The 23485-nt window shown below is 34.8% G+C and overlaps 1 long non-coding RNA gene and 1 other non-coding gene across 2 annotated transcripts in view; both read left to right on the top strand.

Annotated features, from left to right (window-relative positions):
• LOC121110584 overlaps positions 1–20682 on the top strand; it is an 84537-nt gene extending 63855 nt beyond the window's left edge. The window contains exons 3-4 of the long non-coding RNA XR_005859259.1: positions 8698–14441; positions 17262–20682. This is a non-coding gene — a long non-coding RNA (uncharacterized LOC121110584). The remainder of the gene's footprint in view (positions 1–8697; positions 14442–17261) is intronic.
• On the top strand, positions 4416–4580 carry LOC112532447. The gene has a single exon (XR_003075179.2). It is a non-coding gene; the product is annotated as a U1 spliceosomal RNA (small nuclear RNA).
• Positions 20683–23485: the final 2803 nt, after the last annotated feature.

Here is a 23485-nt window from a genome sequence, read left to right as displayed (position 1 = left end):
TGAATCCATTATTTACTTTTTTTTTGCATGTTGCAATGGTTTAAGCTGGATATATAAAAGCTATCAAATATAAGATACTAATTGCTTCAACTTTAGCTTTTTTTTTTCCTTCGCAGCATTTTTTGTATTTTAAAAATTCTTGTTTCTAATCTTAATTCAATTTGCATTCATTGCTATTTTTTTTCCTCTTATTTAACCTTATTCAACAAACTTTCAACCTTAGTCTTCTGTCTTTTCAAGTTTCTCCATGTTCGAATCTGAGAGCAACTGAATGTAACTCTGTCCCTGGAAGAACTGCTGTAAGGAGTATTGTGAAAAACAAGTTGTGTGTCCCTGTAATTACCTAGTTGTTTTCCTCTTCTCTGCTGAAAGAGTACAAAGAGGTGCTTTACTGGGCTATGTAACTTGGTTTAAGGAGTTTATTTATTAGACAAATGAAGGTTTTCCTCCTTTTTCCTTGCATCTTAGTATTGGTAATTTTCAAGTTTTATCTATTAAAAATTACTCTAATCTGTGATCAGGGAAGATGCCAGTACAATTATGCCAGATCAGTGCTTTTTCAGTTCATGTTCCTGTATAGTAAGGGTTAAGCCAAAAGCCTTAAAAACAGTAGTTCCTGATTTAAGTACTTTCTTCATGTCTTTCTAGTTGGTTTCCCAAGTTGAATGTATTATTTGTATTTTGTTCCCTTGTATTACTTCTGGTAACCTGTAGCCTGTAGCATGTTTTATGATGTAAACATTACTGGTACAAGTCTTATTGTCCATGTGCAGTACTGTTCAAACAGTGAACTCCTTCAAGAGCTTCTTACTGATTGTATAGATTCAGCATTTTAGTGAATTTCATTGAAAGTTGGGCTTCTCAGGGACCCATGTCACTTGGAAATGATATAATGTGAAAGAGAGACTTTCTAAATAAAATCATTAGGTACTTTTTCAGGTGCAGGATTTCAACTTGTAACATAATGGACTGAAGATCTTTTGCATCATTTACTGTGATCATCAGAGTATAATACTACAATATGATAACAGAGAAAATAAATATTTCCCTAAAAAAGCTATTTCTCTACATTTAGAATATAACCATAGGAATGATGAATTTTTCTTTTCTCAGTCCCTAACCTCTATTTAGCATGGTGGTTTGAATTAGAACAAACATTCTCTGCCATGAGTAACATTTACTAGAAGCCACTAAAATTCTCATACATCTATGCAAAAACCTAATGGAAAATACATGTTGGCTGTAGTGTTACAGAAGTACAAATGATTACTTGTTCTCTGATTTGGATACTCTGTTGGAAATAAATTAAACAAGCTCCATCTCCAGAAAATCTGGATTTCTGACAAATTTTAAAGTGGAATATTCATACTTCACATTGCTAATGACTGCTGAAAATCGAAAGCTATATTCAGTGCATCTGACAATGTGCCTTTCCTTTTTATCAAAGCACACAGCATTCAGTTTATGGATATCAAGTTAGAATGTTCATGGAGAAACTAATTACTATTGTTTAAAAAGAAGGATTTGCCTAAAAACAAGATCTATCCAACTTGTTCTTTCCAGAAATCCTGCTGGAAAGCAGCTGATATAAAATCTTAAAATACTAGGAAAAATCTAGTTCAGATCCCATTTTATGCACACTGGGTGAAAGCCAGCACTAAAGGCAGTGGATTTATTATTCCAGAGCTGGATTTGACCCAGATGTCTGTCCTGTTTACACATGTGAAAACCGATTAAACTTACTGGGATTGCAATGATATAAATGGAGTCCAAAATATTGTTCTTTTTGGGGAACTTAACCTGAACTTAATGTAAAAGTTGGCTATTGTATTAATATAGGGATATATCCTGTTCATCCTACATCTATATTAGTACATCTGGGCAGGAAATCTCGTAACTGATGTAACTCTTCTTTAATAAAGTCCTAAATTTGCAACTTTATGGATTCATGCACAGTGTGTAATGATTGGGTTAGAATTACAAATGCTTCAGTTATAAAATATTCTTCTCTTACAGTGTATGAGACAGACAAATGAAGAAATTAGAGGAAAATAAGAGGATAATGACAAAGAATGATGCTAGCAACACCCTTAATTTTCTTTTATTTGAGAAAATAGTACTGAAAGAATGACAATTATGTAGAATTAGTTTATGTAAATTAAGAAAGATGAGGATCAGAGTTTAGGCAAGATTCTGGAAGTGCAGGTTTGGGTGAAAACATCAGACCTTGGTTTTGCTTGTTTATTTGAACTGCTGGATTATTGGTCAAGGAATAAATTAAGTTCCTGACATACTGTTTTAGAAATGATAAAAGAAATTGAATAATCAACACATATAAAAAAGCAAAATGAATACAGAATCACAGAATTTTAGGGGTTGGAAGGGATCTCTGAATATCATTTAGTCCAACTCCCTGCTAACGTGGGTTCGTGGGTTACACAGGAAGGTGTCCAGATGGGTTTTGAATATCACTAGAGTTGAGAACCCCACAACCTGTCTGGACAACCTGTTCCAGTGCTCTGTAACTCTCAAAGTGAACTTTAACCACTTTTATGTACTAATATGTAATAGTAAAATAAATCAAATTTTCTTTCTTAAAGTACATTCATTTTGTGAACTTTCATTAAAGAAAAAATAAAAATATACTACAACAGTTTGCGCAGAGTCTGCCAGAGATATATTTTAGCTGAGCGTGTTATACTTAAGACCTACTTGATAATAAATACATTTTGAAGCTTGCTATTTTGAAACAAGAGCAGGCAGGCTATAAAATATGAATATAATCCACAAATATATTTTTCCTATTTATGACTGCAAACTCAAGGAAGATGACAGGTATCTGTGGCAAATTTTCTTTTGTTGGGCAGCATTTCTCTTCTCTAATGTTTTCAATGTAAGCAAAAAAACCTTCGATGACTTTCTGAAAGTAATTCCCTGTTTTTTTCCTGGAGCTGGAACCAGCATGGTATAAATTACATGGCACAAGTCCCTTTAAAGACATATCTTCCTATATGCAGGCAAGACTGATGACCTCTGTTGACTTGCTAGTAGGAACATCTGCTCTCCCATCAGGGCTTCCTCACTGCCTGTCCCTGCACAGACCAGTAAAGACTTTTCAAAGGAAAACAAGCTGAGGAAAAGAATAATATCCCTGAAATAAAGACATTACAAACTGAATAGTGGTAATAATGGTAGATGTCAAGATTAGGGAGATGAAACTCATTTTAAATAAGCTTAGTTTCACAAGTAGAGAAAATACCTCACCTACTTTTGATATGAAAATATTTTTTTTCCTTTCATATCTTCCCCTCTCATTAAGAAATTTCCTTCAGGGCAAGTAAGTACTTAGTCTCCGGGAAAGCTCAATCACTGTTGCCTATTATAAATATTCATATTCATGTACTGGTTAAGAAAAAGTTGAAGATTAATTCCTGATAGAATGTTGCAGTGCCTTGTGGTCATCTTGCTTTGGTTATCTTGGCATTCTTTTTGGTTATTCATTTGGTTATCTGTGGGATTCTTATTCTCTTTGGTTTCACTACAGAATCTGATGTGTAGCACAGAAGCTCTGCTAGAAATAGATTAGGTGAACTGTGCTACAGGAAGTTTCAATTTTCCCTTTCCTCTTCTGCTAAAAAATTGCCTTCCAGTGCAAAATACTCAGTGAAAAATGTTTATTTCATGTGATAGGTTTTTTGAACAGTGAGACATTTGAACACATTTGAAAATGTTTCCTTGATCAGAGCAACATCCATACCTTCTAAGAGCATGCTGAGTATTTTTTAATACATGTTTATATAAAGTAAAATTTTCATTTTGGAAATCTTGGAAGATGGAAAATTTTGGCATTTTCCTGGTTACACTATTTCTGTAGATTCATATTGACTCTGTAGTTATAATGTAAGAATATTCTCCTCTGGTAAGATAAATCTACTAGAAGTGTTGAAACTTTGTACTTTGTGGAAAAAAAAAAATTACATCTGTGTCTTAGTTTCAGCTGGAATTGAATTGTTTCTTCTTCATAGTATCTGGTATGTTGCTATGTTTTGGTTTTAGGAGATAAACAATGTTGATAACACACCAAAGTTTTTAGCTGCTGCTGAGCAGTGCTATACAGAGCCAAGGCCACTCCATTTTCTCAGCTCCAATCAGCAAAGAGCTGGCAGGGGAGCCAAAGGAGTGGGGAGTGGACACAATTAAGACAGCGAACTGGCCAACTGACCACAACTAGCCAGAGGAGTATTCCATAACATAACATGAGGAAAGAAAGTTTTCTGAAGGAAGTAGCAGTTCATTTCTTTCTGTTCTACTGCTTGGTTGGCTATCTGGGCTCTGATGAGCGAGTGATGAGCAACTGCTTATGCATCATATGTTGTATATTTATATATACCTACATAGTTTAAAAAAAAAAAAAAAAAAATGCCTGGCAGGGGAGACACCATGATTAGGCAGGTGGTTTTCACAGCAGGAGGCTCATCTCCTACACTCCAGGTGTGCTGATCACTGCAATTTTCTCTCAAATGAGGGAAACTTGCTGTGTAATTTGTGGTAGTGGGGTACTGTGTTCATGCTGTCCCTGGTCTTTATTGTCCTAAGCTAAAACAGTCTGGTAAGAACACTTATTTGTTCTTGCTAAACAATTAGATCTGGCTTTGAGTCATTAGCATGCATGTAGCATCTAGTTTTTAAAAAATGTCTTTATTTATCTTATTAAGAAGATTCTTTATCAGGTATTTATATGAAAGACGTCGATGCTCCAATCTCTGTATACACACAGAAACATAACTGTAAGAGTAACTTAGTAAAATAAAGCATTGCTTAGATGTTCTGAAATCTTGAATAATGAATTCAGACTGGCTTATAGTTTGAAAAATCAATTATTAAATTGGATTTAAGCTTTTACTTTCATGAGACAAGTCCCTGCACTCTCTTATTCACAACAGTGTAATGTTTCTCCTAGATGTCAAATCTTCAGGTTGGCAGGTGTTGATTGTGGTGTTGGCATCTATTAAACCTAGAACATCTTAAATATATTTGAATCAGTAAAGGTTAAACGCATAACAGTGCAGTGGATAGCAAGAATTACTCTGAATTCTGTGTGCATTTGACCATATCTTTCGTGCTGCTGTATGAAAATGAATATGGCTATCACCAAGATTTTTCAATATGAAACAAGGTATTAAAAGTTCTCAATCATTTCATCATATACTCTGAGTATTTTCTGTTGTGTTCCTTAACCCAATGTTTTTTTCTACATTTGTCATAACTTTTATACATTGATTTGTAGCCCAAAGAAATTAAAAATGAAGAAAGACAAAATCAAAAACATCCAAATGAGTGGCTTTGTGTTCTATATTTACATCCAACTTCATTGTCTTCAGATATTTCCTCTTGTTGTTGTTGCTGTTATTTCTCCTAAAATCATTTTGTGGACTACTGTTGACCCTCAATTAAGACATCAGATATGGATTATGTTTCATCTTAGACAGAACCTTGGCACTCACTCAATGTTTAAAATGACACATCTGATTTTTTTCCCTCTCTTTTCAAAAATAGAATCACTAGATCAAAAAAATCTTTAGAAGTGGATATTTTATACATACATTTTTATTCTCTGGTGTATTTCTCTTGCTCATAGGTATAAAATCCAATTTTGGAGGCCTCTTCTGTGAAATCGCTGTTTGTGACAGAAAATAAATTGCTTGTATGTCTTATTTTAGAAAAAGTAAAGAACACCTTTCTCTTTGTTCTTATTTGTGAAACAAATTCTGCTGTTAGAATCTTTTCACTAAAAGTTCTTGCAATTGCATGATGTGCCACAATCACTGCATCATCAGGAAGGCTGCTGTTAGAGAGAACCTATCTTTCACTATGATTTTAGTCTAAGTGTAATTTCAACACTGCTGTGGAGTTGGAAAACAAATTGAGCTAAGAATGAATGTGGTTTAAGCCTGAAAAGGTTTCTTTAGATACATGCATAAATTGAAGTCATCATATCTAAAAATCTGCATATCTGAAAATACTAAACAAATTACCAAGTCAACTGGTTATTTCCCTCTGAGATTTATATGTTTATATACCCACATGCATATGTATGTATGTATGTATGTAAACAATCACATTCTTAAAGCTATACATAGCTGTGTTCAGTTTGACACGGAGGTACAACTTTAGCTTTGTTTTCAAAGCATTCATTTGGAGGCATTGTATTTATAGAACCCCCTATTTTCTTTAGCAGACACAAATTATACTGGGCAAACTTTAACATATCACTTCAAATAGAGCAGTATTTCAGTAATTCCTTTTTTTGAGTTCTGGATTTGATTGCAGTGGGAAAATATAAGAAACAGAACAGAGCAGAATTGCCTGACCTTTCTTGAAGCTCCTGGCTGGCTCATTTTCATAGCTTGAGTGCAAAAGGGGGTGGCTCCTGTCTTAGAATTTTCCTCATATTTGCAGAGGTATTTGGAAAAAAAAGTATCTCCAGAGTTGGGGGAGGTTTGTCTGACCGCATTTCATGACTTACCAGCTGGGAATTATTGACTCCTATGTGCAAAACTTGCCGTAATGGTAACACTAATATCTCTCTGCCTCTGGTAACAAGCCACAGTTTCAAATATTTGGCTGTAAAAAGACAGAAGATATTTAGATTTCTTACCTGCTTTCTAGCATGAATGTAAGACAAATTCAGCCTATTTATGTCATAGAGAAGCCATGAATACAACTTCTCTATTGATTTCATGCTGACAGCCAAAGAATACATAAACTGATTTGACATTGTACTGTATCTTTGAAAGCCACAGGGAAGGCACTTACAGATATTTAGATCAGAAATGAATTCCATCTACTGTTATTAAAATTCAAGGACACGGAATTGTTGAATCTACTGTGATTGGTCATTCATAGAGACAGGTTGCCCAGGGAGGTTGTGGGGTCTCCATCATTGGAGATATTCAAATCCTGACAGGACATGGGTCTGAGCAACCTGCTATAGCTGACCCTGCTCTCCAGAGGTCCTTCTCACCTCAATTCTTCTGTGTTTCCATGACTCTTTTTTTTTTTTTTTTTTCCCCAAACCTATTTGTTTTCATAACAAGAGAAACATTTTACAAAATAGGTCTTTTTTCGCACAGAAAAAAAGAACAAAGTTTATATGAAATAAATAACTTCTGTGAAATACTGATGTAATTAACAGATTTTTTACTTCTTTATTTTAGTAAAAGTAAACAATTCTTCAGTCTTATAAACTTATAAGCATTTATTAGTCATTTTTTGATGTCTATTATACTATTAAAAAAGAACATTCTTTTTTTGCCCATTATTAAACAGACATAACTAGAAGTGGTATTCTATCCATATTTCTAGCTTTTAGCAAAAGATGAACTCAAAATTTGAGATGTTTCTGTTATATGCTAAGAATGAAGTCGTCGTCTTCTGAAAAAGAGGCTGTTGAAGATGATACATTTTATAGGCAACAAATGACTGTACTTATTTCTGCAGGATATCTCCAAAGTCCTTCTTGCTTCATAAGTAAGCTTTTTTGGAATTCATATAATATGAAATAATAAAAGTATCATAAGCAGTTATAGAAGTTCTAAAATGCAGTCTGTCTGGAAAAAGTATACTATTGGTAAAAGACATTTAACTTATAAAGGCAAAAATGCTTTTATAATTATTAAAATTAATTAAGGAGATAATTGTAATTGAACAGTCAGTTTGCAAAATCATATTTGAAGAAATAAATGTCACAATATAAAGTGACATTACATGAACCAATAAGTAAAGACGTATGAAAATATTAAATACAGTATAGTTGGCTGACAATTTAAATAGTTTGTCAGGTTGCAGAAGATACAAAAAGGGCGTTAATTCTTACTGAAGAGCTGTCTCTAATAAGACACTGAAAGCACTGAGATAGCTAAAGGGAGAGGAGATATGGTTTGCTGCTAGGAGAACCCTGCAAAAGGGATGCTTCCAAATTTGATATCAATTACTTGTGTAATTTGGGACAAATAATGTCACCTACTGGGGAACTGCCCCTTTTCTTCCTTGTTCCTGCTTTCTTACCAGGTATTTCTTATATGTAGTATAAGAGAACAAAGCCTGTTTAAAAAAATTAAGAAAGACAGAAAGAAACCTATGAGTTCAAAGGCTATTATTCAAATTTCACTAAGCACGTTTCCTTCAAAAGCTAGGATCTTTTCACAAAACATTAGAAACGATAGCAGAAATAATGTGTTTCTGCAGATACTCAATTAAGTATACAAGCAGATGAGAACAGGGAAAGAATAAATGGAAAGAAAGCAAAACAGTTGCAGCTACTTATGCTTTGCTTTTGACCTATTTTTAATATGAAGAAAGATGTTGTTAGATGAGTATTTCTGTTTTTAAACAGCAACTACTCTATCACATACACAACTATGTTATTTTTTGCTATACTTGCAGTCTTCTTATCAGGGAGCCTCAGATTATATTACACGGAGGTGATCTTCGTTAGCATAATAATTTCAATCACATGTATCTTTGAATGGCTGTTCACTAGCTAGGTAGAAGGACCAACTTCTGGAAATAAAGGTATTGAAGACATTTAACTGATCATTTTTCTTTTTTTGGCCACACAAAATTGAAGAATTACTTGCTGTAGCATTTCTGTGTACACCAATAAGTCTTTAACTGTCATTTTGTTTATTTTTACAGGTCACATCAATAAGTTTTTACACAGATGTGGTGAGTGCAGAAGCAGCCTCCTCCCACCAGCTGTTTTTGGAAAGTGATAAAGCATCATTAGTAAGTCACTCTGGGAGAGAATACTACTGCTGGTTGCTGTAAAAAGCAGTAGATGTGAAATGTTTCCAACATTTGAATGTAACTGAATGCAATTTTACTCTGTAATACCTATGAGTCATTATAGTTCTTCCTTAATAAATTCATCAGAAGAGGAAAACAGTATTGCTTGGAGGATAATTGGAAGGAGAATGATGGACCTCATAAGGCTTCAGAAGAGATTCTTATGTTGCAGATGTAGCTGCTGCTGAAGCAGACCAAATGGTTTTTGGACTTGCTATTCTGAGGAGCCTAGGAGCAAAGAAGTCTAAGAGTGCTGTATTGCCCTGTAGCCAGAAAAAAAAAAAAATGGACAATAGGATCATCATGCCATGGGAAATTTCACTCAAAGAAGCATGTTTCCTTTGATTTCAGATTAGTGCCTTTCTGGTCAGATTTCTTCAACATCATACATTTTGTACATGAGTACAAAATGACTACAGGGTATGGGAGTTTGCCTATTCTTGTGCACTTGGTATGATATTTAAAAAAAAAAAAACAAAAAAAAACTAACAGCACCATTTCATAATGATGACTTGCAGGCAGTTTATTTCAAAAACTGGTTGTTCTGAGTAACATCTGCACAATAATTTCAGAGCCCAATGTCTCTCTGAACACGTGGGCCCTACCCTGCTGCCCAACAGTTTGATAGACTCCTGGAACACCCCATTTTTCTAATGCTTGTGACTGTGAGACTGCAGTGAGCAAAGATTTTTTTATTTTAGCTTTTACTTACTGTATTGTCCTGCATTGGTATTTATTGCTTTTATCATTATTATGATATAATATATCATTATATCATATATATTATTTATATATATATATATTATATCACAATATATATTAAATCAGCTATACATTGCTGATTTAATGCTTTATCTGTATTTGATATGCCTTTATTTTTACTTATTATTTTTATTATTATTTTTCTGAGGGCTCATCTCTATGGCTGAAAATTCTTGGTGGTAATAATTAAAATCACATTTCAGCTCATGCAGTCTGGAACCTCACCATTAGAAGTAAGTTTATGAGCCATGGCTGTTTTCTAGTATTTTTTTTTATGACCATTAAGGGATATAAGGTTTAATAGGAACATTGTCTTCTTTATTAGGAAAAAAACAGCGTTGGTTTTTTGTTGTTTTTTATTTTATTTTTCCTGGGAACAGTATCACTTTCACTCAACTTGTGTGTTCCTGGTTAGGTTTATTTCAGATGGTTAAATGTGACTAAATGAATTAAGGTAATCTTTGAAGCAGCATCCTTCTTTCATATGTGTAAGGGTTTTTCTTTCATTTGTATTTTTATATTAATGTCTACTCCCTTGTTCCCCTCCAAATAGAATTATTTCCAGTCAGATTTTAATAATTATCTAAAATCCAAAAGGCATTGCAGTTTTTCACATTTAAGTTAAGCTAAAGTTATCAAGTACCACTACTTAATTAGTTTTAGAAAACAAACAATCTATTACTTGCTATTTTTAATTAATTCAGTCTACCATGTACTGGCATTTTCTAGTCATTCTGGAAATTATCCATCCAACTGATTGTAAACCCCTATCCCTCAGTTTAAAAAGAGGATTGTTATCTTTTGGCTCTAAATGAAACATTCAGGAAGTGTTTATTGTTCATGTTAATCCATGCTGTAGCTGACTTTGCTGTTTCTGTCATCAAACAAATGTTAACAAATAATGCCATTGTCTGAAAAAATAAAGAAAAGATAAAGCAACTCTTGTTATATTATGTCCCTCCATAATAAAAGGCAGTAAAGTCATTATACCATGAAAAGCTATGAATCAGTTTAACAAGCAAGTTCTGTTGAAACTGCTGATTATATTTGCTGTAATGGCATTGGTCATCTGATTTTTTTTTTTTTTTTTTTTTGGTAAACAAGTGTAGAAATCCAGCTATGTGTCTGTAAAAGAATCCCATGCCTCTACATTTGTTTCATTATCCTATTCCTGAGGAAAAAAAAAGTGAAAAAGAAAAATAAGAAACTTTTTGTTTTAAAATATCTGAATATCTGAGACAGAGAATAAACCTACAGAAAATTCTTATCATAGTATTTTATAAAGTAACAGATAATGATATGGACTTCACTTTCATTATTTAGGGGCAAAAAACTTATGAGGGGAGAACAGGAGGATGTCACTGTATGTGAGAAAACTGTTTCAGATTTGCTTTCAAGCACTCTGATTCTCTTCTGCAAAGCTTTCTAATTTTTTTCTCTTCCTTTCTCCCTTTCTTTCTCTCCAGAAATAGAAGCATAGAAATACCTTGTGTTATATGTCTTTGCCTGGTTTTGCTTTCTGTGTCCTTTCAGCACATATCCTTCTCTGTGCAGTGAACATATGGTCTTCTTCCTGTGATTTCTTGGCTGTGTGCCACATATGACTGCCAGATATAATATGCAATGTCCAGTGCTATATGGTCAAATTCCACGACCAGTCTGTACTCTGTAGTATTTTCTTTTTTCAGCAGTTTTTCCAGATGCCTACACAGCTTTCTTCACAAAGGTATGCTATAGGCACTCTGCTGATCTACATATGTACGAAGTCACTCCATATAACAGTCATGCTGATATCCCACTGTTGAGTATTTGTCAAAGTGTATGCATGTGATTCCTCTCTCCATATTTCAATGTGAAGAATTTGGCAACATATATAAATGTATCATACTGATAAACTTATAGCCATATGTATAAAAATATGTTTTCTCAGTTTCACTGAAACAGAAATGACTACTTCCATTCAGACTGAAAATTTAGAAGACTTGCAGCTTTTTCTCTCTCTTTTTTTTAAACCTCATTGGTTTAAAATTTTTTTTGGAAAATTTCAAGCTGTGAGTGCTCAAAAGGTGACAAGGAAAGGGAAAGAAGGACAGCAGATTGCTTCCTGAAAGCTGCATGGAGAAGTCAGTGTAGGGGCACTGAGGATGTTCTACCTAAGCTACGGTAACAGACAGTGCATGCACTTGTTTGTCACAAACAGGGTAAATGCAGGAACTCAGCCCATGAAGAAATATTTCCAACTTCTGCTGGCATACAGTAGTAATGCATGGGAATTAGATTGCACTTCTGAGCCATAGAACAGCTGCCAACTTACCAAGTCACCCATGCAAAATAGAGTAATGCAGGTTAATGGCTTTCCTAAGACTGTTCTGTGTCTTGTGAAGTTTTCTGTTTATACAATGGATTTTAAGGTAAAAATCATTAGCTAGGACTCATATCTGCAAAGTACTTTTTATCTAAACTATAGTGATGCTTGAATAATAATTGGATTGGTTCTTCTTACTGCTGACAGAATGTGAAGAAGAGTTTCACACAGGGAAATTAAGGAGAATAAAAAGTGAATGGGGGCTTTAGAAAATAATATCGAGTGCACTTTAGCATGCTATAAGGTAATTCCAAAGTGAATACTTAGAAATTGCTGGATTTTATGGGATTCGTCGTAGAAGTAGTTCTTAGAGATCTGAAGAAAAATAAGTAAACATAATGATTTTAAAAATCAGACATAAAGCCAGGGTTTGGAAAAAATGCCTTTGGGAGAAAGAGGTATATGGGAATTCAGAACTCTTATGGGTTGTCAGCTAAAATTCTGACAGAACTGGTGTTAACTTTATTGGAAAACTAAAACATTAGCTGTAGAATAAGAGGAGTGTGTTGATATTTTGGCACTTATAGTCACAGTCCAAAATATTTTAATGGTTTATAAATCTGCTCAGGCAAACTAAATAAGTGCTGACATTTTTTTTCTCCCTAAAATTTTGACTGTTCAAGAAAGGTAAAAGGCCAGAACTGACACTCTTGCAGTTACAGTCCTACTAGGGAGGCTATTAAAAGAGACATAAACATAATGCTAAAGAGGCAATGTTTTACCCTCAATACACTCAAAATTACTGAGATTTTCATAAGCAAAGCCAGATATTCTCTGACTTTTCATTTGGGTTTTGTTTTAATGATTTAATGATTTTTAGTTTTGTCGGTTAACTAGGTCTACTCACTATACCAATAGAATTACGATTAGGGAAAATCTATGCTATTACACATATGTATCTTCAGTTACCAGAGGAATTTTGCTAACATTGGTGCCTCTAACTGTAGAGAACAACATAGGGTAGGTAGGGTACATCACCCAGCTCTGACTGTTTAACCACATATTTGAAACATGACATCCATGTTTGCAGATGCTAGCAGAAACTGCTGTCCAGCATGGCTAATGAAGATGAGCTCACTGCCTTTTAGCATGACTAAAATGTGTTTTCTATTAGAGGTAGCTCAGGCAGGTAACTCCAAACCATTACAATGGATGATGCAAAGATACCTCTTGAATGTGCTACAGTTTTGATGACAGAGAAGACTATAGAAAGAAAAAGTCTGACTGACACAATATCTGGTTTTCTTGCACCATGGAAGCACAAGATTTTTTCCTACCAGTTTCCCTTATCAGTTCGAGGTTTTTTTTGTTGTTGGTGGGGTTTTTTTGTTTGTTTGTTTTTGGCTTACATTTTTGTTTTCTTAGGCAGGAACAACAGATGTAACTGGGCTGCAAAATGGAGTAACTTGGACTGCTTCTGCTTAAGAATCAGAAGGAGTTTGAGCACAATCCTAATAGAACCATCTGAGTGATAGCACTTAAGGGGTGGATTGTCAGAGAGCTGCCTGATGTACTTTCAGAGTCAGACGTGGTTTCTCAGAACAGATCTGCGCTGTGTCACACTGATGTGTTGGAAGCTGGGCTGGTGGAACAGTGCCGGGAGCTTTTGTACTGCTCTCTCTTATGTGATGTAAACATCCTCTGTGTGTCCCATGCAACTATACAGCTCTGAGCACAGTGCCACTGCTTTGATAATAATACATTCAGTTATTATTCTTCCTCTGTTATGAATACGTTTCCCTATTTTTTTCTCTTTGATGAAAGAGAAAACGGATGTGATTGAGACATTCTAAAAACTTGACAAGACAGTTAGAAATTGGAAAATGCAAACAAAATAGGAGAACATATGAAAGAATGCACAGTGGGGGAAGAAGGCTTTTCAGAGCTTAACACTCTCTAGTTTCAGATCAGAATACTGCTTGTCACCATGTTCCTTCCTGCGCTATTAAACACCCAAGAGTAACATCAGATTTCCCATGTATTCCACAGAGGTTTGAGTCACAGCATTTTAAATCAGGTGGTCAAACTCAGAACCTTTCTGCAGAAAACATCCCAGAGCTCCATTCATTTGCTCTACTAAAGCAGCTTCAAATTAAATACATTTGAAAAAAATCTGCTGCAACTTCGTGAAATGTCAGCACAGACAGAAGCTGATAGCTATAGGGCTATCATCTGGGGAGTACTCACTGATAGTTTTCCCTTGCCTTGATGATAGGGAAATTGGTCCATCTCACAGAAAGAGTTTTCTATGTGAGTCATTTAGACTTAATCTAGCCAAATAGTGTTAGTTGAGTTACTGGAAACCCAGAGTGCTGGGGTGAGTAGAAGTGGAACTAAGGGCTTCTTACAGATGCTTTTTATTATTTACATGCAGGAAAAGAGAAGAAAAGGGAGATAAAATTCAGTGTTGATGTTGCCTTGACTGATCTGCAACTCTGGTACAGGACCTCCTGTTTTATGTTCCTAGGTAATGTTCTGAAAAGAGAATTGATGGAATAGAAGCATAACTTCAGCCTTCATGCCAGTAATTGTACTATATTGCAGGCATATTTTGTGCTGTCATCCCAAGCTGCCATGTGAAGAAGGCATGCCTTGTTGAATCACAGGAGACCCATTATTAGCAAGCTAAGCATGAACTAGCTGATAGATATTGAAAGATAACTGTCTGATTCTATCTGCTTGTAATAGCCTTTGTTTTGCTCATTTCTCATGAATGATCCTATTCTATACTCCATATATCTGTTCAGTATTGTTTCATTAGTGAGGAACAATATACAAGGGCACCTCCAAAAGTAATGCTTCCTATATTATTATATTGGCCTGAAACATCAGAGGTGGATGTTGGTGGTACAAAGATAGAGGCTGAACCTTCCCATCAATATTCCAACGCATTTTGTTGCCACATGAGGAATGGCAGCAGAGGGGCAGCTTGAAAAAATGGTTTCTGACATGGGAGTGTTTATGAAGCAAAAGTGTGTCACTGAATTCCTCCACACAGAAAAAAATGGCACTCACTGACATTCTTCAATGCTTGCTGAACATTTATGGAGATCAAATAGTAAATATGAGCACAGTGAGGCTGTTGGTGGTGTGCTTCAGCAGCTGTGACAGTGATATAAAGACAAAGCCACACTCCAAATTGTCTTGCACATTTTTACAAGTGTGGCATGCAGACTCTTTTTCACTGCTGTAGAAAATACGTAGCTAATGGTGGTGACTATGTTGAAAATTAGTCTTCTGTAGCAGCAAATTTGCTCTATCAACTTATGTTACTCTGCTCCTTGTATCTGTTGTAGTTTCCATGGAAATAAATAGGAAGAATTAGTTTCAGAGCAAGCTACATACCTGTACATACATATCTGTATTTCTATTTTATTAGAAAGATTTAGGATATTAGAGACTAAATTTTGGCTTTTGTAGATGCAATTGAATCGAAGGTCTCTCACTTGTCTGAAGGAGGGTGTTTTCTTGTTACTTTTCTAATTTTTGTGCCCTAAGTGAGTCAATCAGGTGTTCCACCGGCACATGATCCAACACCCACTGGCTGACAATGTAGAGTAAGGTGCAAAACACACTGAAGATGTGGTTGATAATATTTAAGAAAAACACTGTAGCATCAAGCCAGGGTATTTATTCAATCTAAATATCCCTTTGTGTCAGAAACAGAGGGATATCAGGCTTAGGGCCTGGTGATGTGAAAGGACATGTTCAGAGAGTTCCAGTGGTACAGCATGTTGACACAGTATGTAGTGTGTCAGATATGGGAGAAAAAACCTTTTCTGAATGAGTTTGTAATCATGCCAGATACCAGTCATCAACATGTTGCCCGAGACAGTATCTCTGAAATGACCAGTGAATCATTCCAACTTAAGCAGATAAATAAGCTTAAATACTTATATCCATTGAATTCACCTTCATATGACACTGGTGACTACCTCTGTGTGTACACCCATCTGACTTCTGCACTAGGCTCAAAACGTATGCAGAAGGGATGTAACAGACTCTCTGGAGACTACATATCTCAACTCCTCGCTATGGTGCTAGCCATGCTAAACTTTTCATCACTATTCTTGCAGCAAGACTCAGGCAATTTACAATTCCCTGAAAGATAGTATAATTGTTTTCTCACTAGTCAAAGCGCTCACTGTGTTGGACATCAAATATTTCTTTCACAGTTGCTCTATAGATTACTCTTTCTTGCTTTTTTTTTTTTTTTTTAATACCTAAGGATTCAATGACAGATATCTGCTGTGATTCTTTTCAATGATTTTGTTACTTTTTTTTCCAGCATAAAACAAGATTTACTTTGGGTTTTGAAATTGAGAGTGGAGGGTATATGTGTTTTTGAACAGATTAATCTGATATTCTCATGTATATAAGTTTTTATGAGTCTAGTCTTGATGTAAAATGCCAAATAGCCACTACAAATGTTAATGAATGACTAGTGCATGGGTGTCCAAACTTTTGGCTTGTCTGGGCCATATTTAATGAATAGAGATTGCCTTGGGCCAGTTGCTCCAAAAGTAATGCATTCTATTTATTTCAATTGTAACAAAAGCAGTTACAAAGAGCACAATAACACTAGTTGATAAAGGAAATACTCAGCTACAGGAGAATATTTTTCAATTTTCAAAATGGTCACGACTGTGCATTTTCACCAGCAATGACTGAGATCCTGCATGCCACACTCATAACAATCTGCACCAACAAAGGTGACCCACTGTCATCACTGCTGAAACACACCACCACAACACTCACTGCCTCACTGTGCTCATATTAAGAAAGCATCAGTGAATATCAGTGGGTGCAATCTTTTCTACATGGAGGAAATCAGCGACACATCTTTGCTTCATGCGCACTTCCATGTCAGATGCCATTTTGTCAGTCTGCCCTTCTGCTGCCATCTGTCACACAGCAACGGAATATAAGGGAATATTGGTGGGAAGGTTCAACCTCTACTGCCATACCACCAGCAACCAACTCTGATGTTATGGGCCAACATAATAAAATAGGGGGCATTACTTTCAGAGCAGCACTCGCAAAATATATTATATTGTTAATATATAAGTAATAAAACATCTGAATTTTAAATATTTCACTTAAAACATTAAACATATCTACTAAGGTAACGATTATGAAAGTCTGGTAAAGATATGTGATCAGATTTTTGAGTTGAATATCTGATTGCAACTCTCTACATCCCATTTGATAATTTGTATGCCATGTATTTATATCAGTAGAAAACGGTCTCACAAACATGATTTATTTATTTATTTATTTTGGTCAGTCTTGAAACACCAAGCTGTGACATGCAGTCAACACATCCAAAGCATGGGTTGCCATTCAGAGAGACCTACACAAGTTTGAGCAGTGGGCCCAGGAGAACCTCTTGACGTTCAACAAATCCAAGTGCAAAGTCATGCACCTGGATCAAGACAACTCCCATTACCAGTATAAGCTGGGGTATGAAAGGACTGAGCACAGCCCCAACAAAAAAGGATTTGGGAGTACTGGTGGATTGCAAGCTGGACATCAGTCTGCAGTGTGCTCTCACAGCTCAGAAATTCAATCATACTCCGGTCTGCATCAAAAGAAGCATGGTCAGCAGCGTAAGGGAGGTGATCCTGTTCCTCTGTGCTGGTAAGACCTCACCTGAAGTACTGAATCCAGATGTGGAGTCCTCAGTACAGGAGAGACATGGACCTGTTGAAGTGTGTCAAGGGGAGGGCCACAGAGATGATCCATGGGATGGAACACTTACCCTACTGGGACAGACTAAGATACCTGAGGCTGTTCAGCCTGGAGGAGAGAAGGCTCTAGGGAGTTATTTTAAAATGCCAATGTATAGTCTTGCAAAAAAGCACAATCTTGACTGAAAGTATTAAAAAATGTTGCATATGGTCATTAACCAAAAATCTCTGTGTGTGAAATAGATCTTTCCTTTAGCAAAATTCTAAATCATTTAACAAATTATTTAAAAATAGGCAGAAGCACATCCAACAATAAAAGACAAACATCACCAAAGAAATCCATTAAAAACAGAATTATTAATAGATGTTTTTTACAGTATTTATTTTGTATAAAGGGGATTTGTCTGTACATTTAGTATCACTTTATGTAACAATTTGAGAAAACTATCTATCAATCCACAGCTTCAAACAGCTTTTTCTGTTGCTTATATACACAAGCACTTGTTCTGCAGCAGTATGAAGCTCTGAAAAGAAGTGTTGCATGACCAGAATACATTTGAAGGAAGCTAGACTTTGCTTTGAACCAGATAAATTGGTGGGTAAGAGATAAACATCTCAAGCGTGGCTGTAGTAGAGGTAATTTTTTTTATGTTATGTTTTGTCTACAGTATAATTCTACAAGTAAAGAAATGCCTGTCTAGAAAAGCTGAGATCTCTGCATTAAAATACTTTGTAGAGCACAAGCATATCTTACATACAGACAAACCAAAGTATTATGCTTTTAAATGTACAAATTTACATACCTTGGTCTTGGCTCTCACACTTTTCAAATCACCAGCATTTTAAGTGCAGATGCATCAGGCTGAAATGTATATGATTTTTAAATGCTACATTTTGAAGGTTAAAACAATAAATATATCTATTTTATATGAAGGAAAAATAGAAATAAGATCCCTGAGTAAGTGCAGTATCTGTCAATTTCTGACCAAAGATCCAGCTCCTTAAAAGGAAAATAACACTATTCCTTTTAAATATAATTATTTTAAAAGATACTGTTAAATGTAAGAAGTAACGCTCAATTATTATTAAGCAACATCTAAAAGGATTTACTTACTAACAATAAAAGATGAAGTTTTCTTTCTGGTTAATGTTCAAGATAACGGCAATAATTTAAATACGTAATTTATATATATATATTATTTATATATAATATAATAAATGTATTGTAATGTACCTAAATACGAACTTTACAGAATGGGCTGTTTAACATGTGTGTAATAATCCTTTTGGAAATAAAGTACTGCATGGTATTCAATAAATACCTATTTGTTTCTTTGTTTAAATAATATAATCAGCTATTTATTTCAGTGTTAAACTTACATTTGAGTAATATTAATTACACAGTGTAATTACCTTGCCTGTGATCATGATTTGGGGACAGAGTGTATTGCCTGTGATGCTGGCTAACAATGATATGATGTTTCTTACATGGTCCATCACTCTGCATCCATTTGTTTGCTTTACATTTGCCCTGTAGAACTTCCAGTACCAAAAGTGCATAGAATAGTAATGGATGTCTAGCATTCTATCACTCAGAGAATGTAGTTCAAATATACTGCTTTAAGTGAAAAGTTATCTGTAATCAGTAGCTGAATGTAAAGAGCAGTTAGTGCTCAGTAGTTATGGTAGAAAACACAAAATGCAATCAAATAGCAGTCTGTACTCTGCAGGCATATGATAAATACTGTCCCTGTCCTGAGGATTTTATAGCTAATGTGCTCTCTTTCGTACAGCACTGAACACGAAGAATGTATTTGCAATGGTCTTTCTACAACAGAGAGTGTTTTTTAACTTGAAGATAACTGTTTCTGTGAAGAAAAAAAAATTGTATTCTATAATATCCACAGTGCTTTTATTGGCACAGATAATATAGTCCTTCAGAGGAAACACAGAAACTTCTGTTTTATTTTCTTTTTTTATATCTCTTTTTGTCCTCTTGTATCTCAGTGCAGTTGTCATTATAGGCTATGACCACATAGGCACCAAGTAAGAAACTAGTTTATCCCTTCAATTGTCAAATTATTTTACACTGTTCATCATTAAAATATATGAATGTAACACTTCAATGTTAAAAACAAATACTCCAGGTGTGCTTCTGCATGTACACTTCTTTAGATACTTAAGTTCAGGTTCACACAGGGGAAAACATATTCTGACCTTGGAGTGGATGCCCAGACCAGAGATGGCTTGATCAGTCCATTTCTGAAGAAGGAAGTTTAGTGCCATTCAACATTTAAAACATAGATATATCGCACTGTTCTATACACTGTTCATCTTTAAAGAGTTTTTTAGTGCTTAAGAATAACTGAGATTCAAAGGTCATCATCAGTTACTGCATTTATCACCTTATTTTATTCTATTAAGACATAATTGGAGAGGCAGGGCTCTTTGAGGTAGAAGGCTAAGTAATGGACTTACTCTTATCTTGCAAAAGGTTGGTTTGCTGACTTCAATGCTTTCCTAAGTAAGATAAAATTCATTTATCTGGCTTTCCAAGCTATGAAAAGAGAAAGGCATTCCTATTGTAACATTTTCTGCACAGCTTCATGGAGCAAGAAAGAAAAATAAGATTTTGTTCATGTGTTACAAGCAAACTTCCTGGAAGGAAAGTTTCAAATATCAGTCCATGTTCCTAGGACCACTTACATAATCTGAATAAATGTGTAGGCTAAAATATACAATCAGTATGCAAGGCTTTATTGGCAAAATAGGTTACTTACTGTGTTACAAATTCATACTGCATCTCAAGATCCCTTACTGAATTAAACTTGAAATCTCTGTTCAGCTGTTTTGGTAAAGTTTCTAATGCATGATTTCTGTGAATCTGGAAAAGTTATTTAATTGTTTACTTCACTATCTCCAGTTATATCTGATGCAAAAGAAGTTACCCATACAGATTTTACTGGATCACAGAAAAATGTTGTGTTTGGGCAGCTTTATAATGTTTGAATTAAATAAAAATAAAAAAATGCAGGAATCTGTGTGTCTTTCTGGGAAAAAGTGCAGATAGAATTTATAACAGTATTTCTATGGAAATACTGCTTTTCTTCATACTCACTTTTATCTTGCCATCACCATGAAAGCATATTTTCATAATGCCAGCAAGTGAAAATAGTTTAATACAACAGGAATTACTATTCTAGCAGAAAACACTACACTGCATTAATTTTCTTATTTTTCTTGTTTATCTGGCCAATATTTTCTAAATTATTAATTAAAGAGTAAGCCTAACTTGTATTGTTTCTGCAAATGAACATTAATAATTTTCAAAATTTCAATATTAACAGAATTCTTTTGTGTTGTTTTTCCAGTGGGAGTTCCATACATACAAGTTTAATTTGCCACAGGCTGTTATTTTACCAATACTGGGCAACTGGCCAGCTATGAAATACACCACAGAGTCTATACAATATTTTATCTAAGCATTTATTTTCATAAATTGACAAATGTTTTAGTGTTCAAATATATGCACGTGTACACATATAGGATAAGGAGAAACCACTCTTAACTAATACTTAAATGAGAAATTCAGTCATTAAAGCTGCAAAAAAGACCTCCAAGATCATCTAGGTCAACCATTCACCTACCACCAGTATTGCCACTAAACCATGACCCCAGTTACCACATCTACATGTATCTTGAACAGAGACTCCACCCTGGACAACCTGTTCCAATGCCCAACCACTCTTTTGAAGGAGCCCAACCTAATATCCAACCTGAATCTCCCCTAAAACATCAAGATTTTCAGGATCTGAAGCATAAAAGTTAAATGTCAGATCCTCTCTTCAATAAGAATGGGTGAGAACTGATGAATGGGAGTCAGAAGCTATTTTGTTTTCAAGTGTATAATTTTCTAAGTGCAGATGTATATTTCAAATTCATTAATCAAACAAATTAGACTGAAAGTAAGGCTACATGGAAACTCATAACTTTAAAAAAAAAAAAAAAAAAAACAACCCCAAACAACTAAATCACAAATCAAATAGAAAACTAAGAAATGATGACAATAGAAGGCAGAAGAGAATGACAATATATTTCACTTCAGTAAATGATTTTACCACAGTTAATTTTTGCTATCCTATAGCAGCACATGCATTTTAACTATGCAGTAAGTTCAAAGAACAATAGCATGAGATCTTTGAACACATGTATTCTAATGAGAGAGAAGTGTTGACTGATGAGGAAGGATTATGGAAGTAAATATGTTTAGCTATATTAGATGATGATTAGAGAACAGAAGATAGAAGAATAAATATCACCTGAAGGGTATACACAGCTAAAAAGAAAATCCTTATTTATATTATGACATAATAATAGTAGTATGAAATCAAAAACAGAGAATAAGAAAATGTGATCTGACAGCTAAGAATGTAATTTCCAAATATTAACACCTAGAAGGTATGAAGTTTTACTTCTATGCAAGCTAAAATGACATTAATGATTATTATAGACCAGAGGTAAAAACCTGTTCCCCCAAAACCACTAGCTTGGAGCCAATTTTCCTGACTAGGATCAAGCAGTTATCCTGGTTTTCCACTGACAGGAAAGTGTTCTAAAGATAGATCTTGGTTTGGGTGTATAACAGCAGTGCGTGTTAAAACTGCTAATAAAATTCTGTTTTTAGCCAAGATAAGCCTAGCAAAGCCAATGGAATTCCTCTGAATGCACATTTGTGAAAATGGCACTAGAACTACATCCTTAGTTGTTTCTTCTCTTTTGGCTGTTTCAGAAAAATTCTGTAGTGAGGCCTTATAGACAAGTGGGGGCCTTATAGACAAGAAAGTAGTGGGGCCTTATAGACAAGAAAGCAATAAAATCCCAAAGGCTCCTGGAACAGTAAGTTCATAATGAACATTTTTAATGGTCGGCATCCAGCACATGGATAACAGCATGGAGCTTCTAGCAACAGCTTCAAGTAAGACTCATTAAACTGGGTTAATGTTTCCTTGATAACAAGTACACACATACTATAGAAAACGTTTTTCTGCCCTGGAACATCACAGATTGCTTATGTCTGTAATTACAGGGAAACAAAATTCACCACCTGGCTATTGTCCTCTTCAATATTAACAGTCTAAGAATATTTTATCCTATCTAGTATTGTTGTGGGACACGGTGTCTAGAGAACGTTTCTTTTCTCCTGAATTCTGCTGTTTCTTCATTTGTGACTGAAAACTCATTCTGTGTTAAGGAGAACAGGGTGGTGGAAGCAAGACCCACAGGGCAAGATCAGCTTTACCACAAATCACTTAAGACATTCTGCTGAGCAAAATTTCTATCACAAGAGCATGATCTCTGAAATACCAACCAGCATTTTGACTTTTCAATGCTGCTTGTCAGATGCTTTGCATCTCACAAAGCATGTCTACACTCCAGACAATAAATTAATCATTTAGTGTTGTATCTGACTTGATCTATTTGCTTTTTGATTTACTTTATTCAAATTGGTTCAGAGGTATATGTACTGCAGTGCTGAGTAGACTTGTCTTAAACAGAGAATTTTTTTTGTATTTTACCATGTCAGTAGAAAACTTACATTCATTCAATACCATTTTATTCCTCTTAATAAAGATAAAAGTTGTACTTAGAGAGCACTTTTTTTTCTTTTTCTTTTTAACATTTCAAGGTGATTTTTCTACTGCAAACTGTAAATGCTCATCATTTTACCTCTTCTACTATTGAAACAGGTATGGTTAAGTAGAGATGACAGATGATGCACAGAAATACAAGACAGAGTCTTTTGCAAAACACAAAGGTGATT

Source organism: Gallus gallus, chromosome 4, assembly GCF_016699485.2.
Source record: "Gallus gallus isolate bGalGal1 chromosome 4, bGalGal1.mat.broiler.GRCg7b, whole genome shotgun sequence".
NCBI classification, from domain to species: domain Eukaryota; kingdom Metazoa; phylum Chordata; class Aves; order Galliformes; family Phasianidae; genus Gallus; species Gallus gallus.
This window is presented reverse-complemented; position numbering and strand designations above follow the sequence as displayed.